Genomic DNA, 23,072 nt, shown 5'->3' on the forward strand with positions numbered 1-23,072 from the left:
CATAATGCAAATGAATCCTATTAAAGGATGGAGGCCTTAAATAGCCTGTACTGAACCTTCTGTGAGTAATTTAGATAACTTTTTAAACAAACCCATTTGACATTCTTTTACGAACAAAACAGAACTACCGTGCTAACCTCATCACATCATTCCTAAACCCCAGAAGCCCTACAAAAATGTATCAGCAATTAGTTTTGAATTAAACAGAAAATGATGGAACAAATGCAAAAGTATTCACCTTTGTAACATGGCCACATTGCAGAGATATAAGAGCACAGCTGTTCTCGCCTAAAAAGGAGAATTCCAGAAAAAGAGGCTGGGAAAGAAGTCAACAATGGGCCCTGGAACTGAACATCATGCTCAGATTAATTTAGAAACCACTAAACATTTTGCCAAAAAAGAAAAAAAAAAAAAAAAAGACTTTTTTTTTTTTTTTTTATTAGGCAATAATACGTGTCATTTAAATCCAGTACTTGAAGCAGAAGTTCAGGCTTCCACTCTTGACACACCTTAGGTTGTGCAAGCAGAAATGAGGCTGGTACATTATTTAGTGGAAAATGAAACTGATCCAGAAAAATCAATACTCCCAAGACAGGTTTGGATTCCAAATTTACCTACTAGCACAATATCTAAAAATAATAGGAATCCAGGAGGTCTGAGGGGAGAGAACAGGGCTTGCTAGAAAGGAAAGAATCCAGAATGAAATGAAGGAATTCATCTGGTTCATATTAATTTGTATTAATTTCCATTTAATAGTATAACCACCTGTATTAAAAGAATGAATGTGAGATATTTTCACTGATTGTCCCACGTAACTTGATACCTAAGGATACCTAGGGATATGGTATTGGACTTGGCGAGAGTGAAACCACCCTGCAGAGCTCCACTGGCTCCATGCTAGAAGTGTGAGCATTCCAGGCTGAGGGCCCTCGCTGATCCTGCTGCTGCCGGTGGGTAAAGTCCAGCTGACATTGGGCTGAGGAGCCAGCCTTGCCTTTGGTATTTCAATTTTGACTCCAAGGTTGGCCAACTGTAAAAACAAACCAAGCAGTGACATTTGATTTGGACTCCAATAATAATTTGGCAATGTCAACCTTTTCAAGAGGTCTCCCAGCATACATACTTGGCTGTTATTGTAAGAGGGGCTTTGGATTTACTCACTGAAAAATCCCCAGCTCCAATACTGCCCCAGTTTGCTGAGCTTTGCAACAACACCTGCACCATGTGTGTGAGCGTTAACAGCTCCGGAAGAGAACTCTACATCTCCTGCCTTGAACCAGGTTTCAAAAATTGCTGCATGTCTTCAGGCTTGGGTGGCCTTATTTAACATGTTCCTAGTCTAGGAGTATTCTTCTGAAACCCAGGCCACCCTTCCACGAACTGACAGGCAACCCTTGCAAGGAACTGGGTAGTCTTCTATTTGCCATAAATTTGGTCAATCTAAGTCCTGTGGCTTCTGGTGAGGGCAGAACTGGCAAAGTGCTCTGTTTTTTGTTTGTTTGTTTGTTTGTTTGCAACCAATGAAGGAGCTCAAAGGCCACAGCACCATCAATGCAGTTCCCTCTGAAAATCCTAAGACTGAAAGCTTTGCCTGGGTTACGGGCCCATCCTTGTGATTTCTCACATCACAAGGAGTTACCTTTTGGGATGCATTATTAGCAGGTTCCCAACAGATGGTGCTAATGAGACTATTAAGTAGTCTAACCCAATATGCAAATGATGCTGTGAAAAGGGCTACTGGGACCTGTCCTTTTCTTCTTTCTAGCTTGTATTAAAATGGAACTTTATTAAACATTACTGCAAGCAGTTTCCACAAGCTAAGAAATTCAGAAGGTTTTAGAACTGCAGCTGGGGAAAGCCCAGAGAACTTGGCCGCTTAACCGAAATCTAATCTGGCTGGCAGCGGAGGGGTCTGGGAGCTGGGAATTAATTGATACAGGTAGACCAATCTTGAATCCTTGCTACTGGTATTTAAAAAAGCTGTGTCCAAAAGCCCTTTCTAAGACTGCAAGAAAGTCGTCTTTGTTTGTGTGGCTGATTAAATGTGGCTCAGTTACCTCCTTTTACACACCGCAGTGTTGTGTAACGCACCAAATACAATGTTTAAGTAAGGTTACTGCTATGTTTTACAGTCTAGCAAATAAAAGGATGTTTAAAGTTAAGGCTGACATTCCATCCTTAACTTTTTGTACCTTTGTGTTACATCACACCTCAAACATAACATTGATTTAGGGCCCCTGCCCTGGCTGTATCAAGACACAGGGAGATTAATTACATTAAATACATTATTCCAACCTTTGCTTTAACTACCCATTCCTTTGTTGGTTTAATAATTTCAACCTTTAGGTAATGCTGCCTGATAGCACACTCTGTTAATCTTTATTATTTTTTTTTCCTTATTTTATTTTATTTTTTTTTTTCCTTTCTTTAACTAGAAACATCCGTAACATTAAAAATGAGATATTTCAGTGTACTCAAGGTCATGTTTTGTATTTTCTTTTCTAAACTGGGCATTATGTATGAGGTTTTCTGGACTAAGCATTAACATAACATTAACATAACACGTTATGAATATATAAACTTAAATTCAAAATATGACTCTTGAATGAGTTTGTTCATATGATGTTTCTGGGATAATGTGGTATTGGCAGTTCTATATGTACAATCAGCCACTCATTTGTGCTTACATGGGAAGGCATGGCCTTATACTTTCAGAAATAGATAGCACTACTGAACAACACTGCATTTGAGTTACTGTTATCTTCATTATTAAGAACTTTCATTTTCAAATCCAGAAAGCTTTTATATAGTGCTTACACCCAGTGTACAATGCAGAGCTAAAGCATATTCTATTTTTCATTGGAGAGTGAGGAAGGAAAAATAAAAGATCATTTTATTTGTTTGGCACCATGAATACTCTGTAATATCTTTTTTCTTTTTCTTTTTTATTTTTCTTCTTTTTTTTTTAATGATTTTTCAAAACTTGAAAAAATGACTTTACAACAGAAATCAGGCCACTTCTTTTCTACAGAATTTCCAATAGTCTAAGAAGAGCTCTCTTAGTGTCAGTCAGACCACCTGTCCAGTATCTTGTCTCTAAGAGCAATAGTTGGAAACACTAGTTGGATGTTGTGCCTGTTTATGAAAAAAAGGAACAGAATCAAATTCACCTATACTGTACAGAAATTCTGGGGCTTATAACATAGAAAATTTCATTTGAGATGTACAGCACAAAGGAAATATGATAGGAGCTTCACTGATGCTCTTCTAATGGACCTTTAGTCCTTAAGTACTGTAGGATTAGTGTATATGCTGTGGTCTTGCCTCTAGTGTTGACTTCCGTGGCTGTGAACAAACAATATACTAACACTGCCAGCAAAACGGAGAAAGCATGCTTACTGGTGTCTAAGAGCATGTGGCAAGGTCTTGAATATTGTAGGGACATTCTGAAATTTGTTGAGTTGCTGTCTGTGAGGGCTATGTCCTCCTGGTGAGGAAGCAGGAGCTGTGGTTCTTTCAGCAGTTTTCTTATTGTTACAGTTGGTGTGTTTCTTTGACACTCTCAATAACTTTTAGATGCATTCCTCCCAGCTTCCACCCTTTTCTCTCTTAAACTACCACAATGACTTCAACGACATGGGAGCCAAGCAGTTTGCTATCATGGTTTCCTGTAGCAGTCATTGGTGTGGATGACTGTGAATCAGGCGGCAAGAATAGTAGCTTTTACTATGTGCATAATTTTTTGTTTGTTTGTTTTAACCCTGAAGGGGGATTGCTATCATCAGAATCAATTCCTGGTTGAGCTATGTCATCTCAACTCTCCAGCTGAAGGCCAGACTTTTCCAGCTCTTATTTTAGATCCTGATTCTGTGTTAGGGGAATCCAGTTAAGCTTGCAGCGTAGTATGATTCTTATGAATGGTTCTTGGTACGTAAAATAACAAGGACGATTCATAAATTATATTGCATATGACAAATCTCATTGGGACTTGACACTGTGGAGGATAAAAGGTGTCAAATGTGTTTGGATTGTATCAGTCTGCTTACCACAGACCAGCATTTGCACTGCAAATGTATTGTGCTGCCATATACTGCAATGCTGAAAGAAGGATAAAAATAAGCGACAGAATAAAAGGGCACATGATTTCCACTCCTGGCAAGGTGACGTCTGCCATCCTGGCTGACACAACGATGATTAAACTCCAGACTTCCAGAGCTGCTGCTGTTGTAGCTTGAACTGAAGTCAAGCCTACATAGCTGGGCTGTAACCGTCATGGTCTTAATGTATTGGACATGCCTTGTGACCCCTAATGCACAGACACGCACAAAGGGCTGAGATTGTCCCCAGATGCCTGTTAGAACTTTCCAATCTGGGATCATGAATGCTGAAAGATAGCTATTAAGTCCAAAGGATGTAAAATAAATTTCAAATTAACGCATAGTTTGGCTATTGCATTAAACGTCACAACTCTGTTTCCCTGAAAGCAACAGTATGAGAAAATGTCATGTGCTAAATAGGACCAAAAGTTTCACATTTCCATTTTTTCTTGGGAGACAACAGAGCTATTCTTCTTTCCAGTAGGAAACAAATGTTCTAATATAATTCCTTATGTATTTTGACATTTGCATTGGCTATGGGCTAGGTCAGGGTGAGATTATATAAAAATGAACACTAGCGGACAAAAGTTACCTTTTCTAAATCACTGCAGTTTCCAGCCATTCTGGGGAAAAATATTTGAATTAATTGTCTGTTCATGTTCACTTTAGATAGAAACAAATTTACTTATCTTTCATATTAACATAAATTAGCATTATTTTCACTTAAAAGCCCTAAGTACTTTCTGGGACCCAACTTCGTCAGACACTGAAAATAAAGAAAACTCCAAATAGAGTGTTCACTTACCCCAAAGAGCTTGCAAATTAAATAGGTGATGAGACATAGGAGAAAAGGAGAACAAGACAAAGCAAGGAGACACCTCGCAAGCAGAAGTAGTGGTCATTCTCATAGTAGAGTTTAGCAGAACTGCACCAGATCCATTTGTGCTGGATATGTGCATTAAAGTCCTAAGCTCACTAGCACTATTAACTGACCCATTCTTCATTATTACAAAGAAGCTGGCATCACAACTTTGGCCAGCTTTTGTTTGGCTCAGTGTTACACCAGCCCTTTTCTACCTTAGAGGAAAAATGAGAGAAAGCCACAGGAGGAACAAGATGATAATCTCACTGCTAAAAAAATACAAAGCAGAGATGCAAATGCAAGCCTGGTTTGCACAATCCAGCAGAGGTCTTAGCTGTGACTCCCAAACCTGTATGCATCAATTAAACTCTTCACAAGAATTTAAACTTTGAATGAAACCTCCCTCCAGCTATGCTGGTGCTGCCTCTCTGGTGTCTTGTATATCTTGTACATGGGGAAGGGGCAGTGTGGAAGAAACTTTTTCCCTTTTTCCTGCAGTTCAACATGCCTGCTTGAAGTGCAAGGGTCCAAAAGAAGAAAGCAAAATATCTTTGCTAATACAGGGACAGAAGAAAAAGTAGAAAAGCTGGGAAAAGCCAGATCTGAGTCTTAAATGGGAGAAGAGCTGCAGTGGCTGCTGGCAGGGGGAGTAGGGGTGTGGGGATGGGAAGGGATCAAGAGTACAACTCTGAGTCCCCCCCAGGGATTTCCTCTGTGGATTGCACAGTCATTTGTAAAAATTGACTGTGACTGTTACACTCGTGCTTACTTCTCATTGCTTTATTCCACATGTGGCCCAACATGTTTTTTCACCGATACGCAGATTTTAAGCTGTTTTGTTTGGATTTGCCAGTGGAGGGGCTTCAGTTGACACAAAGGGCTTATCAATAATGTTGAACCCTCTCTGACAGCTGGTTTTGCTTCACGACACTCCTGTTAGGGAGCAAAAATGGGTGGCTGCAGGGAAGAGAAGCTTGAATAGCAGCCAGTGCCTTCCACGGGTAGCACACTCCAGGCAAATCTAGAATTACCTCCCTCCCGGCTTCAATTCCCCAACAGTGCTGAGCCCCCCTTGACAAGGCACCGCCAAAATAAACCCTCAGTTGATTGCTTTGGTAAATCCATCATTTTCGCATCCTAATAATTAGCCCAGCAGCTGTTGCAAAGCTGGAAACATTCATGTTTCCTTTTTATCGAAGGGATCACTTCTCTAAATGAGCAATGTCCATTTTAACTCTCCCCAGATATACATAAATACATACACAGCTAGTGTGACTTTAGGCATGAAAACTCGGTAATGGGGATGTGATTCTCAAATCTAGTAGAACTGATAAAAATCAAGGTTGCCGTCAGCTGTGTAAATTGAGAGCTCTGAGTGAATTTGGTGGTTGGTCTGGGCAAAGGGTTGTTTTTTTATTTTTTGTGCTGGTGAGTTGCTCCCTCTCGTGGAAAGCCAGCTTGTTCAGTGCAGCGGAGAGCGCTGCTGCTTCTTGGATGGCTCTGCTCGAGGTGCAGTGTGAAACCCTGAGACAGGCACACACACACAAGCTCACAAGCCTGACCCTGTGAGCATGGAAAACATCCCTGCTCTCTGGGTCTTATGCCAGGAAACTCAGCTTGCTGAGAAGAAATCTTTAGGAGTGAAAAGAGGCTGCCCTCTCAGACCTTCATCGTTCCTGCCTTATGCAGCCTGGTTAGTTTGGCTGTTTCAAAATACTTACACAGACTGGATCTGGTGGTTTTGAAAAGGAAAAGACATCTGAAGCTAAGAAACAAAACTGTCTCTTTCATTTTTTAATTTCTCTACCATCCTCCACCCCCCCTTTTTCTTTTATTGGCATTGTTCTTTGGCTTTCATTAGGGCAAAGTAAAACCTGTTTTGGGGATGAGTGATTATTGATGAGTTATTACTATGCTATTAACTGAATAGCCATTATTACTAGACTATTAACTGAATAGCTTTCCTATTCCCTCTTTCTGTTTAAAGGTTCCCCCTATTTCTGTAGTGCAGCTAATCCAAACCCTTATCCATTCTCCAAGCCACACGAATGAGCCAACTTCCCTGTCATCCCATGGGTATGATTCCCCTCCACACTCCCTGCCCCCCAGGATAATCACATGTTCTGGACTAGTATTTTTTTTATTGCTTTTATCGAGAGATTTTATTACAGAGGAAAATATGTCCTGTATTTCTTAGGCTGAAAGGATATAGACTTGGCAGTTAGGAACCACCATAGCAATTTTTAGCATAGCGGTGTGGTTTACATGGATTAATCTGCAGTAACTCTTTGGAACGCTCTTCAACCGCTCAAAAGCTGCCTTAGTCCAAACAGTTTACAGTCTAAATAACAAAAGTCTTGTAAATATTTATTTAACAAGACATATTTTGAATAACTGACATGTATAGAGCCTTCCTAGAGAGTGCGTTATCACCATCAATTTTCATGGTCTGATATAATAACAACTACCAGTGTAAACCATGGCAGGGAAGATATTGACAGTACGAGGCCACTGCTAGAAGCAGGACAATAATAGGGCAAAGGGACTGCACCAAGCAGCAAAAGCAGGATGCAAATTTAGGTTGCGTTCTCTTGTCAAATCACTGGGAGAAATCACTGTGTGTTATCTGTTACCAGAGAGTGACAGTAAATATGTTGTAGTTACCATGCTATTGCAGTGTAATTATACAGAGGTTATGCCTTTTTAATAACTACCTACCAGGCAGAAAAAGAACACAATTTATAGAGCTTTATTTTCTTCTTTGGTCTCCTAAATTCTGAGTGGTGTTTTCATGCCACAGTGACGGACACTGTCATACCACCTGTATAGACTAAATTAATCTGTGGAAACAGCAGGTTAATTGCCAACACATATTGCTTATATTTAACCCTATTGTTTCATATTTAATACATGTATTTTTAGAAACTAGATAAAGTTATTTATGCTGCAAATGGCTCTCAGTTATGAGTTCATGAACCTTCTGATTAATATAAATTAGAAATGATAACACAGTAAATGTGTAGATGATCTTGAAAGAGAAACCCTGTTTGCTAGTCTTATAATTGTTACACACAGACTCAAGTCTTTCATTCAGCTCTTTTGCACCAAGAAATGGCTTCTCAGCCACTGGTATCGAAACCAGATCAAATTCTGGGCATATTTCACAACCATTTTTTCCCCTCTGTGTGTCTATAGTGATGATGGATGGCATGGACTGACTGTCCTTAGAAGTGAATGTATTTATTTGTCCACGGGATACGGATAGCACACGAAATTGCAGTGGTAGTGTAAACCTCCCCCCACACATCACCCTCTGTCACTGTGGCTCAGCTTTGACAAAAAGGGACACAGTGAGCCATGGGGAAATTGTGTTTAATTCCAAAGTCAAACAGCAAGTAGGTGGCAGGCTGACAATGAGGACTTCCAGCTTCTCATCGGCATTCCTCTGCCATAACCACAGGGCACAGACTGCAACTGTAATGACACACAGAGTTGCACTTGGTGTAAGAGATGCTCTGCAAAAAGTCCTCCTTTACATTTGGTTACAGTGCTCCTAGTGGGATGTGGCTCACCTAACTTCAGACTTCATATAGCTAGTATGAAAGCCAGGGGTGTGTTTTATTGAAAAAAAAAATAAATAAAAATAAATAAAATAAAATTAAAATAAAATTAAAATAAAATAAAATAAAATAAAATAAAATAAAATAAAATAAAATAAAATAAAATAAAATAAAGATCTGTCTTGAAAAGATGAGGAATGAAAACAAGGAACATGTGTTGTTTTTTTTATTATTATTTTTAGGTCTGATTTTTTTTTTTTAAAAAAAAAGGGAGCTGTATACTCTTGCCCCTGTGGCATAAAGTCATCATGGACACGGTAGAGTGGTGATCGGAGCTATGTGGGTATTGGCTGGTCACAGTTCTGCAAAGTTACCTAAGATTAGAAATTTATGAGAAAAACATTGGCTGGGATTACCCTTTAGGTAACCTCTTGCAACATAATAGTGACACAGGATACTGTGATTTGCCACTTTCTAGAATCCCAGTCCTGGATGTAAAACAAGTTGTTGTTTTTGAGACTAAAAACCTAGTGTTTTTTTACTGATGCATGTAAATATTATATTGATCAAACTGGCAGAAGACGTGTATACTAAGATCTGATTTATCAGAGATGACTTTTCCCAGCAAGATACAGGTGGTAGGTAAATCAGCTTATTTCTCTTAAAACTGACATCAATATGACAATACGATTTCTCTGGTTCTGGTGTGATCAATACAATTGTTTCAGATTCCAGTGTTGCAATAAATCCGCTATAAACATTCTGTGCCATTGAATAAAGCTCAGTGGTGCCTCACACCATTGACTGTACTCAGCCTGTGAGAAACTGAGATCCAGGAGAAAAAGGAGCTGCAGATAATACTTCTAGGGCAGCTCAGTTTTCATCAAACCCTTGTCTCCCCATTTTCTTAAATACCTTTGATTATCTTCATTACTGAAAGCTTGTACCTTTACATATTTCTAGAGGTATCTTCAGTTATTTGAGCATAAAATCTATCAATACAGATTTATTTTTTTTTAAAGTTCTTCTGAAGAGGTGTGATTTCTTTAGTCATATTCCAGCTATACTCAGTCCTAAAAAATAAAACAATATCACACATATGATTATATCAGAAGGCATGCTGGTGAAGAAGTTATTTATTTATTTATTTGTTTGTTTATTTTTACATTATCTGTGATGAGGGAATACAGCTTAATGCATAGGCTGTGGATTCCTATATCTCTCTGGCACTGACTGAGTCACCAGTGCTCTGACCCTAGGTACACTCCTTTCTCTCTGACTTTGACTTTCTTATTATGTAAGTTTGATTTCCTTCAGAGAAATTTTGTAAAGATAATTGATTTGAAAAGCATATTGAAATTCCTGGCTAGAATGTACTGTTCTTGTATATGCACACAGTAAAGGACATAGATGTTGCAGACTATGAACCACTGGTTAGTCACTTTATATTTGTGACTTGCTTGTGCTGTCTTGTGAGGCCAGACTATCTGGGTGTAACTCCAGAGTAATCTCTTAATGCTGGCTAATAACCTGGCCCAAGGAATCTGCAGCAAACCATCGTAGTGTTTCTGGAAAACATGATTATTCACATAGAGGTTGCACCTACGCTGACTTGTCACAGCATTCATGATGATGCTTTTAAAACCAGATTCCTGAGCTGTCTACTGATTTGGGTTTTGTGTGACTTGGTGCACCTTTGGGAATAATCAAGGATGTCTTAGTAGAACCCAGCTCCTAGAGTCTTTGTTTGCAGTAGGCTTTGCTTGGGATGCAGTTTTGCAGGTGAAGCCTGTAACGTTGGCTGTTGGATGATGTGTGTTGTGCGACTGGAAGGTCTGTCAGGTACAACTACAGATAGATGTAGCAGTGAAGAGTGGGAAGGTGCATGTGAGTGGTTGATCCCTTGCTTGCAGTATCCCTCCTCTCCTTCCCACTGCATCTTCACTTTTACCCTTACAATCTTGTAGAGAGCATGAATAGAGAAGCAAATAAGGAAAACACTGAAATAGGACACTTGGTATTTCTAACCTAAAATTATCTGGTATAGAAAAGAATGCGTGTAACATAGAACAATTCACTTTAGAAAGACATTTCTTTGTGGTCTAAGTATTTTTACCAGAGGTTCTCTGTTAGATGAAGGTAATCCTGAAATATCTTGAAATTAATCTATGAATGAACAACATGAGAAGGGATGAGCTACCCTACTGGGATAGCCATAGAAGTCAACATAATGAAGAGGGATAGATCTTGGGGTAAAAGGCTGGTATGTCCTCCTCCATCTGTGTGAGCTGTTAGCATAGTTATCTGTTGCCAAACCTGGAAAAATGTCCTCTTTCTACTCAGCCTCATGGAAGAGTCAGGACAGGTTTTCCAAAGCTGGTCCTCTTCTCCTGCACAGCCTGTTTGTTATAATTGAGAAAGGCAGGTTAAACAGGAATAAAAAGCCATTGCTCACCTCACAGGAAAAACAATTGACAAACTCCCATGAAACAGCAACAAATCAAGATGAAATTATCATTCAAAAAAGAAAGAAAAAGAAATGAACATGCAAACTTGAAACATCCCAGGAATCTAAACAGAGGCCGTCTCACCATCCAGACTCATTCCATTTTAGTGCGCTATTTCCCAAGTTGTTGTGTGAATGATCCCAGTGTCTTTGCCTTTACAACCTTGCCTGATAGGCCATTCCACACATTTATTATCCTCGATGTGAAAAAGTGCTTCCTAACGTCTGTTCTAAATCTGTTTTAATTTCCATTTATGCTCCATTGTCCTATAATCTGTTTGGAGCTGAAAATAGAACCAAGGTATGATCTTCTTACAACCCCTGGCAATAAATTTTATTAGTATTTTTTTCCAAACTTCACAACCTTGCAGTAAATAAGAAAGCTTTATGGGGAAAAATAACCTCTATCCTCCTCCACTCTCCTGCCTATCCACAGACCCCATGACCTTTATAAACTTTGACCAATATCATTGTTTATTTTTTTTTCCTTCATTTCCCATTTTTTAACTTAGTATTACATTGGTTACAGGAGTAAACCAATTATATGAGTATTAAAAATGGAAGCAGTTAGCATGCTGGCAATGTATATCTTTTACCAATGGCTGATGAAAAAAAAATTCTCCCAGCTGCTCTGTAAAGCTCTCTCTATGCAGCTTGAAACATCTGGTTTGTTTTGTGTGCAGTCTTTTACACAGGGCATTTGCAATTCTTTATTCAAATTGGATTTTTAGTTCACTTTCCGGTAGGAAGGTTGATATGTTTGTCATTAATAAGTATGGTAAAAGTAATATGTGTGTAATTAGAATTCAACCATCAGAACTGGGGTAGCTGAGTCCCCTAAAAGATGTTTTCATTCACCTCAGTCTGCAATCAGAGGATGAAGTTTCCTCAATGAGTTAATGCGGTTCGGTCCTGGTGGACTATAACATTGCTCCAGCAAGGCATATTTATTTGCATGATTGGCAATTAGAATTTATTGATTTCAAAAAAGGAAATCCTTCCCTGGGTACTAGTGTTTCACTCCCTTGGCTGATGTTGGACAGGAAAAGCTGTCAAGATATGGATACCACATCTGGGTTGGAGGAGGAGAACATAATTATTTCTATTTCTCAACAGTAATTTCTCAGGATCAAGGGCACTGATGGACTCTGGAGAGAGTTCATGCCAATATTCTTTGACAGGAAATGAGATGGTTGATGACTATAATAACAAGACCTTTTTGAAAATCTCTGTGGAGGGTGCAGTGTAGGCTGACACCCAAACTTGTCCCTGCTAGATATGGGCACTGGATCAGGCTGGTAGGGCTTGGGTTTAGTTTTCAGCTTGAATTTGGTATAAAATCAGAAATAGTTTTCAAAGTGGATTCTAGAGAAGCCCTTAGGATACAGTTTCATCACCATAGACTGTTCTGAAGATGTCCTGTCTTTTTTGTCTACATCTAAAACCAGAGTCAGAAAAATTACTTACCTCAAGTAATGACAAGGAGTAGATAAGTACCTCACACAAGGACTCCAAAAGGGGCAGTTTAGAAACTATAGAATTAATAAAATAAAATATATATATATATAGTATCTATAAATAAAAGGTAAAAATGAAAAAAATAAATAAAGGAGAAAGGACATCTTTCTAAATCTTCATTTACCATTTACCCTGTTTTACCTTGGATCCAGTATATTACAGATAATATCCACCTTGTATCACTGTCAAGGAGAATAGACTCAAGCCCTTGTCTAACACTTGCATGGCAAATGACAGTATACAGCCCACAAAGAGTTGAAATATTTTTCATTCTCCACCCTCAACTTGACCAAGAGCCTGAACGGACTTACAGCTCTCCCCTTTTGACCCATGCCCCCCATTTTCTCTCATCTATTGTTGCCAAATATGCAGTTGAAATTAATGGCACTGCTTCACCTGCCACATGTCAAACTTAATTTTACTTTAAATCAGTCTTAATTATACCAGTGAAGTTTATAGTTTTAATGGAAAGACATTGCTTGCTTAAACTATAACATTTATTACAAAGGGCCAAGAGAGATTTAAAGTCATGTTGTCTTTGCAAAGTAAGCAGCTTGAACTAGATGATATCACAACTCACATCTTCTAAAAAGGTCAGCTTTCTGAACCCAGCATTTCTGCTCCTGCTGCCTTTTGAACCTATGGTAGCTATTCAAGACAGGCCCAATGAAAAACAAACAAAAAAACAACAAAAACAACAACAAAACAACACAAATTAAATCTAGAGACAAAATCCAGTGCCCAGTGATTTACTCATTTACAGCAGAGTACTCCAGCACCAAAATGTTATGGACTAATTCTTCCCATTAACTACTTTCGAGGAAAAGAAGACAGAAGAAAGGTAATTCCAGGAATGTGGCTGTCGTTTGATAGGCTGACAAATCAGGTCAATGGCTAATACTGGTCAGTACGAAATGTTTCAGCTCTGAGGAAGATTTAATGGTGCTCACTACGCTGTAGCTGCCTCCATCTCCCATTGGTGCCACTCATTTACTTGCAGGTGAAACATAAAACTAAGGGCTATTAAAGAGCCCACACTTTTTCCAGGAAGGAGGGTGTAAGGTCTGCATTAGATCCTGGCACTAATCCAGAGCCTGTAATCACACCTTGCCAACTGTACCGAAAATTTCCCCTATGAGTTCCTTTGGCAACACCCCATTTTACAGAGCTAAGTCTGTGCAGACTGACAGCAGCCTTTCAGTCCAGCTGCATTTCAGTCATAGGAAAATAACCCCCTGGGCACAATTTATTAAGCACTCTGGGACATCTCTGGCAGTTTTGTTTAGTGGTTAGAACATAAGAAAGAGCATCAGAATTTGATATCTGGTTATTCAATGACTGCAAGTAAAGTATTTAATTTTTTTGTGTGCTCTGGCTTACCTGACTGTGAAATAAGTAAAATTTTGCTTAAAAAAAATTATAGTCCATAGCTATCGTTTATTACTTGCATAAATTATGCCAAGCTACAGAGGAAAACTCCCTAAATTCACTCTACCTCACTAAAAGCCAGCTACCCAAAAGCTAAGCATCAGCTGAAGGTTTTATACATGCATTGTTTCTTCCTTTTTTATTTCTTTCTTCCTTCTCTGGGCTTCCACTCAGAAAACAGATGGTCTCTCCTCACTGACATTTTCTTACAGTTTTTAAATGATGCTGTGGTAGGGGAGAGCTGAAATGTTCAATCTAGAGCTGTTCAGTCTCAATCTAGGTTCATAATTAACAGTAACTAAGTGAAGTTTAATAAAAGCAGCTGACCAAGTTTTTATCTTTTTTTTATTATTATTTTTTCCCAGTGCATTCACAGCAAGGCCATAATGAATGTGCCCCTGACCGTGACTCCCTGGAATATTTAGTGTTTACCTTTCGTGATAATTAAAGGAAGGGAAATGAAGCCTAAAGGAAGATGGAGTGACATCTAATATTCCTTAATATTCTCTTGTTTCTTTAAGTGATGGCTTTTGCCAAGGAAGGCCTCCTCCTCTTATCATCAGCCAGGTCCTGACCTGTGGGCCAGGGATCTAGCTGTAATTTGACCCTGGGACCAGGTGTGTGCCTGCAGGTCACAGGGCTGACAAAAAAATATCAGCACATGCAGTGCAAGCAAGACCTTTCTAAGCATGTTATTGCCTTTAACTCCTTCCAGCCCTGTTCAGGAACAAGCACTGGAGCAGCCACTTCTGTGCATGGCTGCTGGTGGGCACATGTATGGCCAGCAAGCAGCTGCCAATGCACCCTGTGACCCTGCACAGGCACCACCTGCACAGATAACCATGCGTGAAGCTACATGGGAGCATATATAGACTTGTCCTTCTGATTGGGCAACTGGGTTTATTGCATCTGGTTGAAAATATGGCTGAGAGAGCTTGTGACCTGTGGAGACGTTTGCTTCCTTCCTTCGCTTTTCCTCAAGAAGAAATTCAGTGTTAATGCCTTCACCCAGCCTTCATAGCCACTGCAGGTGCTGGGCTGTTAGGCACACAGTGTAAGTGGTCTCGAGGAAATTCACAGCTGTCCCTTGCAAAAAGGCAAGGTTGTGGTAAGCCTGGGCTACAAAACATGTGCACACACAAGCTATAGTCTAAGCATCTGGCTGCTCTAAATTCTCAAGGATTTTGAGTATGGCATACTCATAGCTACTCTTTTTCATTATTTTATTTTATTTTATTTTTTTTTAAAAAAAGCAAATATATGCAATATATATATGTTTTTATTTGCCTGTTTTTTTTCTTTTTTATTAATTTTTATTAATTTATTTTTCCCCAGGCTTCAGCATGTCCCCAGGTCATACCTTCAAGCATTTGTCCTCAGCTGAAATGTCTGCAGACTTTTATGGGGGGCTCATGTCATCACAAGCATCCTGGTGCATGGGCTTTTAGGCAGACTTCTCAAACTATGAATTAAAAAGCACAGGACCTGACAGCACTGTGAACTACCTGTGAAAAATCATACCTGGGTTTATGAAGCTATTATGTCTTCAAGGACGTTCGGCAGCAATTCTTGAGGAGACAGTGTTACAGGGGAAAAAAAAGGCTTTTTCAACATCACTAGCTACTGTGTAGTCCTGGTACAAAATGAATGCCACTAAGTAATAAGTAGCCTGCATTGTTATGAGCATAGAGAGTGATCCAAAATCTATTAAATAGGAGAATTTCCAGTGATATCAGTGGACTGTAGTTGGGGTCTTCAGACAGAAAATCTCACTGGTATCCCATTTGCATTGTAACAGTCTCGTAACGATTTGTGCAGTAAAATCATTACAAAAAGCCATTAATAATATGAATACATGAACACTTCAGCTCTTTCCAAAGGGGCTAAACCCCACTTTTCTTCTAGATTAATGTATAGTTAAAGAAGTCAAAGCTTTTCCCTTTTCTTTTACTGGTCATAGAGGTAAAAAAATGTAGCCAGCATCAAATGCTTTCTTTCTTCCTTCCCCTTTTCCTTTTATCTTGCTGTTGAAAAGTAAAAATAAAAAATAGCCAAATCCATTTTAATGACACTTTATATAAACCATTTTTCCAGACTGAGATTACGGACATCACTATGTTCCACCCCCTCACAAACTTTTACAGCTGACTTATGAAATCCCAGAGAAGGAGATGCATAAAATTCATGCAGACCATGGATACTGGAAAACATATTTGGGAGCTTAGGCAGGGGTTCCCTGGAGATAGCTAATTAGTAATTGAGCAGTTGCCCTCCAGCACAGAGATCTCAAAAGAAAACAGGTACCTGGTTGCCCAGGTAAAGCTCAATTTAACTAGTGATTTTAAACAGATAGAATTTGGTGTTGAAGATTTATAGCCAAGTTCTCTCACTGGCACAACTAACAAAACAATCTTAACTGGAGAGAGGCTCATGAGCCATGAAGACACAAGCCATGAAGCCAGTTCTACCTTTAGCTGCCTTGTAAGATCTTCCCTTGGGCTAAAATTTTTCTCCATACTACACTCATTTAGAGTAATACGATGCTAAATGTACACCTTCATGCCTACATGTGCCATTCTGAAGACTCAGACCCACAGGTTGTATGTTCCAGCTGTATGGCTGAAAAAACAAAACAAAACAAAACAAAACAAAAAAAAAAAACAAAACAAAACAAAAAACACAACTACAAACATGCATTAAAGTGTTAAAATCAGCTCTATTCATACCAGTGCATCCTACTTTGTATGACTTAAATTATACAAGACCCTCATGGATTGGAAACAGTGTATTATCCTTTTCACACCATCTATCTTACAAAGTGAATTTATGAATTCTATCTCTATACCAGGAAAATTATCTATTTTTCACATGGCTTTTTGTTTTGTTTTGTTTTTGTTTTTGTTTTGTTTTGTTTTGTTTTCTTCCTGCTATTGATTTCTTTCAGGAGGGTTAGGGATGATGCATTGGAAATAGTGGAATCTAGAAGCTTTCATCTGCCAGTGAGAACATCAGATAAACTGAGTCTCCAAGTTTGGAGGGAAGATGATTGACTGGGAAATGATTTAATAATAACTTCTCCATGTGGAATTCTCCTTTAAAATGTATCATGTTCTGTGTATGCCTACAGGTGTGTGAGTATATAAAAATAGTAGATCTGGCTGAAAACTCTGCTTTGGCAGTTTTCAATCTTTCTGGGTTTGTTTCCCAATAGCAAGCAATTCTTTTCACTGAAAATGCTGACAACAATGAATTTGTTTACATGTCAATGAGGGGAAAAATCCTTCATTTGTTTTCACTACTGTCTTGCATTATTGTTTTATAGCCATGGCTATTAATTTTACCATTTGACGTAGTGCCAGACAGTTAACCTGCACCACCATACCATAATAGATCCTGCCTATGTCATAAACATTGCTAGCAGAAGTTCTTGAGTACCTGTTCCTGGCCCCATTTGCCCACATGGCTGTTTGGATTAATATGTTGATGCCCTGGTCCTCTTCTTTGAAGGCAAATGAATGATAATCAGACTCATGGCACTTGTTAATAATGAGTTTGCAGAGAGAGGGGAACCTCTATTTCAGGCTGAAGTTCACCTGACACCTGTGTGTCTTTGGGTCAAAGAGCAAAAGAAATGCACAGTTCAGTCCACCTGGGGGTGCTCCATCAGGGAAAGGCTCAGAGGCTCTTGTGGCCCTTTGTCAAATCCTGACCTTCTCCTAGGACAGATCATATGCACAGAGCAGCACTAATGTACATACAGAGGGTAGGAGGTGATTGCTAAAATTACAGCAGTCATTAGAAGCTCCTCAGCAGTGTTCTTAGCTCTTCTGGAGGTACTGGGGTGGGACTCTGAAATTTGGCATTGTGATGAGAGTTATTGTCACACATGATGTTTCCAATCAGCCTCCAAGTACTGAGAACCTCCTGAGGCAGCAAAACCCTTCACCCTCCTGTTCAGCTCAGCAATGGCAGGCTCCCTCTTGGCAGGCATTTTCTGTACCCAAAATAAATAAATAAATGAAAACACAAACACCCCACAAGTGCATCCCTCACATGTCTCCCTCCACCCTGTGTGAGAAAGCAGAGTGGAGGGGAAAAAAAAAAAAAAAAAAAAAAAGGCAGCCTGAAAACAAAAGTTAAAATCTTGCAGGTGGAGTAAGAAGAAAAATCTGCTCAGACAGAGAGACAAAACAAGCAACTGCTTAAGGGTTTTGGCAGTAAATGAAACTGCCCCCTTCCCCCTCCCCATTTGGAGCCTGGTTCAGCGTGTACTGGTGGTGGATCACAGTACCAGCCACACTGAGATGCAGGCAGACACTTCTGTCTCACCAGCTGCTCTGACAATCCATTTTCATAAAGTAACGGGAGGGGAAGCAAATCTGCAAGATGGAGCTCCCGGTCACTGTGCGAAAGCTTCTCCCCACACCGCCCTGTGCGTCAGGTGTCGGGGCTGTCAAGGAAGTTTGACAAGAGAGGAGGGTGGCTTTCCCTAAAACATACAGCAGCACCAGCCGTGATGCCTTTGACAAGTACCTGCACCCGGGCTTGAAGATATACAGGGGCAGCTGGGATCACGATGCAATTTTGGAGATCCCTACAGAAAAGCTGAAGTGCAGCACTGTGATTGATGACTGGAATAGGTATTCTTCCCACCAGGCAGTTAATGAGACAATCTCTCCACATTTGTTTGGGAAAACACCATCTTAAGAAAAAGAGCTCTGGCTACTTTAGGAATTAATAATGTGTTGTAAATTTTTTTCCCAAAGGAGAGGGTGTTAACCCTTGTAGTCTGCCCAGGCTAAGGAAAAATCTGGATAGTTATGTTCTGTCAACTTGTCTGCCTACATATATAATAAAGTATTGCGTGATACTATGCATTTTTATGCAGTTGCAATGATTCACCCAGCTAAGATATATTTCAATGGGGGAGAATAAAAGTGATTCTTTACATTTTGTTTGTACAAGCACCAAAGCTTGTAAAGCACTTTGGAGTCCATCTGGCTGAAATGTGCTATATATAAATGTAAGATTGTTATCACCAAAAACACATTCAGTATGGTGTTTCTCGCACATATTTTTTGTTAATTTCAGTGAACCAGTTCTTTTTAATGAATAATTTCCATTGGAAAGCTTTGTTTTCCCTGTAACATAAAGCTTTTTTGGTTTCAATCCCTTGTCTGGTTTTCATTAGCTTTGCAACGAATTAGCCAAGAGGGCTTTTCCTCTCTTAGGTTGAGAAAGTACCGCTGGCATGTGTCTGAATTTTGTGGGAAAGAGCCTTTTTTTTCCCCTTTATTATTTTGATTATCAGTTCTGCTTGTATTCCATTGCAGATTCTTGCCATCTCACCGACAAATTGGGCCATGCAGAAGCTGCTGTCTGTGCACATGCATGTGCCTTTGCGCCTGCATATCACTTTCATGCTCATCACCATGTGGTTCCTATCTTTCTGAATACACTGCTTTAGAAACTATATAAATGTCTTCATGCTTGGAGCTGCTAGGAAGCGAGTAGTTATAAAGAGACTGCTTTTGAGCTTGTGTGGATAGGTAATGGCTTCATTTCTAAATCTCAATTAATTCTTTTTAGAGGGTAGCCCTAAATATACCAGTCAAGTTTTGCTCATGCCTGCCCAAACAGTCACCAAACCCTTATCCATATAATAGAACCTTCTTTTCAGATCAGGTATATTAGCACTTCATCAACAGGGGGAAAACATTCTTGGGTTGAATATTTACCCTGTAACAGATCTGGACTGTCTTTTCACTGACATCGTCTTCAATGCTGGAGCTGGCAGATATATGAACAGTGTTTCTCAGCACTCTGTACTATTCTATAGCTATTATTAACTATACCACAACAGTATTCAGAAAAGTGTGGAGCACGACGAGCTCCACACTGATTATCCAAACCTTCCTAGAGAAAACTTCACAGAATAGGTTCCATCTTATTTGTTTTTGCTTGTAGAATTTTAGTAGGTACTAAGCATAAAGCTCTCATCCCATCCCAGACCAGTCAAGACAGGCAAACTATTGCTTATCACTTGAGTTTGCCAGAGAAGTATGTGTTTAAACAACCTTTGACTAGAGGGAAATCATTTAAATCAAAAGACGTGGTAAAGAAATTAAAACAAATGTACATAAATAATATTACCTAATGTGTCGCACCACATTTTACTTGCATATTAAATGTTTTTATAAGCCCCTTTATGACCTCCTCATTTGTGACTTCTGGGTCTTGTTATTATTAACTGAGTAGGGAGTATATCTTACTGTGTCCCAGATGCAGCTCCTTATGAATTCCTTCTTTCATACACTGAATAGTTTATGTATATGTATGTGTGTACTTTCTCTCCTAGTAGTTTTTGCAGTAGACAGAAATCACACACAATATAATAGAGTTACATCACTCCTCCGGGCACCTTCCTTTGCACATCATTAGCTTCCAAAGATAGACACAGCCCTCCCAGACAGAGATGGCAAGTTGTCAGACTTGGGCAAAAATCTTTTTGTATGTGGAAAACACTACTGTCGTAGAGCTGGAGCTGGATCATGGATAGAATGTGATCTGTACGCCTGCTTCAAACACTCCTACATCTCTTAAATGGCCAGTGTCATAAAACCCAACATGAATTATTGCCTTCCAGCCAGCTCAGTATTTTCATCTGCAAACTTTTATTACATTGTTCAGCACTGACGTGAAATACTGGAGAGATTGCCCGGCTGCACAATGTACCCTCTTGTCCCCATCTGCACCAAAGCTGCCAGCTGCTCGTGCACTGACTGAGAGCCCTAAGCGTTTTGCAACTCCAACAACACTGGCATGCCAAGGTGCACAGGTGGTGCCTTGGTACGGCAGCAATGAGGGACAGGTGCTTCCAGTAGGTTGTCAGAGACCAGTATATCTGGATCTACCTCCACACTAACATTCTCCAGGACCTTGAGGCAAAGTGCAAGCACTGGGAGTACTACCATGTAGTAATTGGTATTACAGTGTCTGGTGTAGAGATTTGCACTTCTATTTAATAATAATTTCTTATTTTCTAGTACATGTAAGCCTAGTAATGTTGTCATTAAAGATCAGAGTCCAAATCAAAGACAAGGGCATTACTGCAAAGCAAGAATTAGAAGTTATCTTAAAGACAATTGTCTCTTCCATAGGTAAAAAAGACAATAATGAACTGAACAGAAAGAAAAATATCTATGGGAAGAATTATAGTTGAAAGATTAAAAAAATTTTTGATGTGTTCTGGTTTCTAATGTTTTAAGCTGACTTTCTAACCTATCTGAGCCCATTGTTGTGCCATTTTACCTCCATATCAGCTCTCTGGTTCCAAGGGCTGATATTGTGATGTAGCACTCAGCTGAAGCCAGAATGGAATCTGGACCTATGAATTTGAGTTAAATTTAGCCAAAATCAATATACCGGGTTGTCTCCCAGTTCTATCCTGGAACTGTTCTGTAGGATCTGTTCTAATCACTATTCTAATATGAAGCTATGACTGGTTATTTGACTAAATGAGGTATCTAAATCCCATTAAATTAAGGACTTGGTTTCCATTTTTATGGAAACCTATTGAACAACTTGCTTTGACATCAGTGGGAACTAGGTCTGGTCCATGTGCTATATTCTATTCAGGCAGTGAAAATGGCAAGGAGGAGTGATGTTTCTGCCCAAAATTCATAATCTGTTTTTCAGACCTTCACAATATTTCAAACATATCTAATGTTCACCCATATTTCCTGGCTCCTTTTTCCATGTTTCAATGAGAAGGGGATTAATGGATAAAATCTATTTTGCCATGTGTGCTAGTCCCTTTGAGTGACCATTTGTATATTTGAATGTTAGTAAATGATGAAAAGTTCAGTATCCATGGGAAGGTCATTTGAAAGTCTCAGAAAACAATTTTATATGCAAGAAACAAAAACATGATCCATTTCCCATTTCAATGGGCATCTTTTTAGTACGACAATGACCCACGAGTTTGGGGTTTGTAAAGCTTATTCTCTGTCATACAAAGGCTATTTTCAGTGCAGTTTCAAGGCTACAGGAAGGGTTAACCTCTCGGCTGCCCTCCCACGCTGTGTTTTGATCGGTGCCCCAAGCTACAGGACAGATATCTCTTTGTTTTTAGTCTTTAATATCCAATTCCCAATTCACTTGTGTAGATGATGGGTCTCTACAAAACACCCTTTGTATGAAGTAAGAGATGCAGCACTTACTCCGCAACTGACTTTTAATACTTGACTTTTTCTTCTTACTTCAGAAAGCACCTGCCTGAGGAGCTTGATGACTAAAGAGCCTTTCAAACTCCCTGCCACCATTTTTAGATCTGGTGTACTTCATAAGAGATTGAACACCATTGTGGCTACTGCTAAGTTGCATGGGTAAAAAAGAATTGATGGTGTTGATGCAATTGTTAGAGGATGAGTGGATGTCAGGAACTACTGCAATAATTGGAACAGCTATGGGGAAGTCTGAAACTTGAGGCTGAGACCATGGAGCTTTATGGAAAGGCAGCTGAAAGTGGGATATTCATTCTCATCACTAATGGGCTGGGTATTGCATCCTGGAAAGACAGAAAGTTAGATCGTCATATCTTTATATTTTTGTTTGTTTATTAATCATCAAAGGTTGTGTTCAAGGGTAAAGATAGTATAGGATAGGGCTGAACAGACAGGAGACCAGTTTTTATATAACTTCCGAAAGTTGGTATTGAAGTCTCTTCAACTTAGAGTTATACCAAACTGTCAAAGATCAGTACAGAGCATCAGATCAATATTGATGATGAGGCATCCATACAGAATGAAATTTTCACTTATCTGAGACTGAATTAAACCTTTGACACACCTGAGATGTTACTATTGTCTCTTACTCTGACTCTTATGCAGGAAAGACACAAACATCAGTTGTAGATTGTGGTTAAGAGATTTGATGGAGCAGAAAACAAGCATTGAGAAACAAACTTTAATTTGTAAGTTCATAAGTGAAAAGTAGGTCTTTGTTCTTCCTTCTTGTTTGCAGCATCTAAAGCCTTGAGGAATAAACACTTCTATAGTCAACTTGTTTATAACCTTATGGTAGGTTTTGTTTATTTGGCG

General features: G+C 39.3%; 1 long non-coding RNA gene across 1 annotated transcript in view; it reads left to right on the forward strand.

The window, feature by feature from the left end:
- LOC311442500 overlaps nt 1-17,136 on the forward strand; it is a 145,517-nt gene extending 128,381 nt beyond the window's left edge. Inside the window, exon 3 of the long non-coding RNA XR_014696685.1 lies at nt 15,307-17,136. This is a non-coding gene — a long non-coding RNA (uncharacterized lncRNA). The remainder of the gene's footprint in view (nt 1-15,306) is intronic.
- The last annotated feature ends 5,936 nt before the right edge of the window (nt 17,137-23,072 follow it).

Source organism: Aythya ferina, assembly GCF_964211825.1.
Source record: "Aythya ferina genome assembly, chromosome: 11".
Lineage (NCBI taxonomy): Eukaryota > Metazoa > Chordata > Aves > Anseriformes > Anatidae > Aythya > Aythya ferina.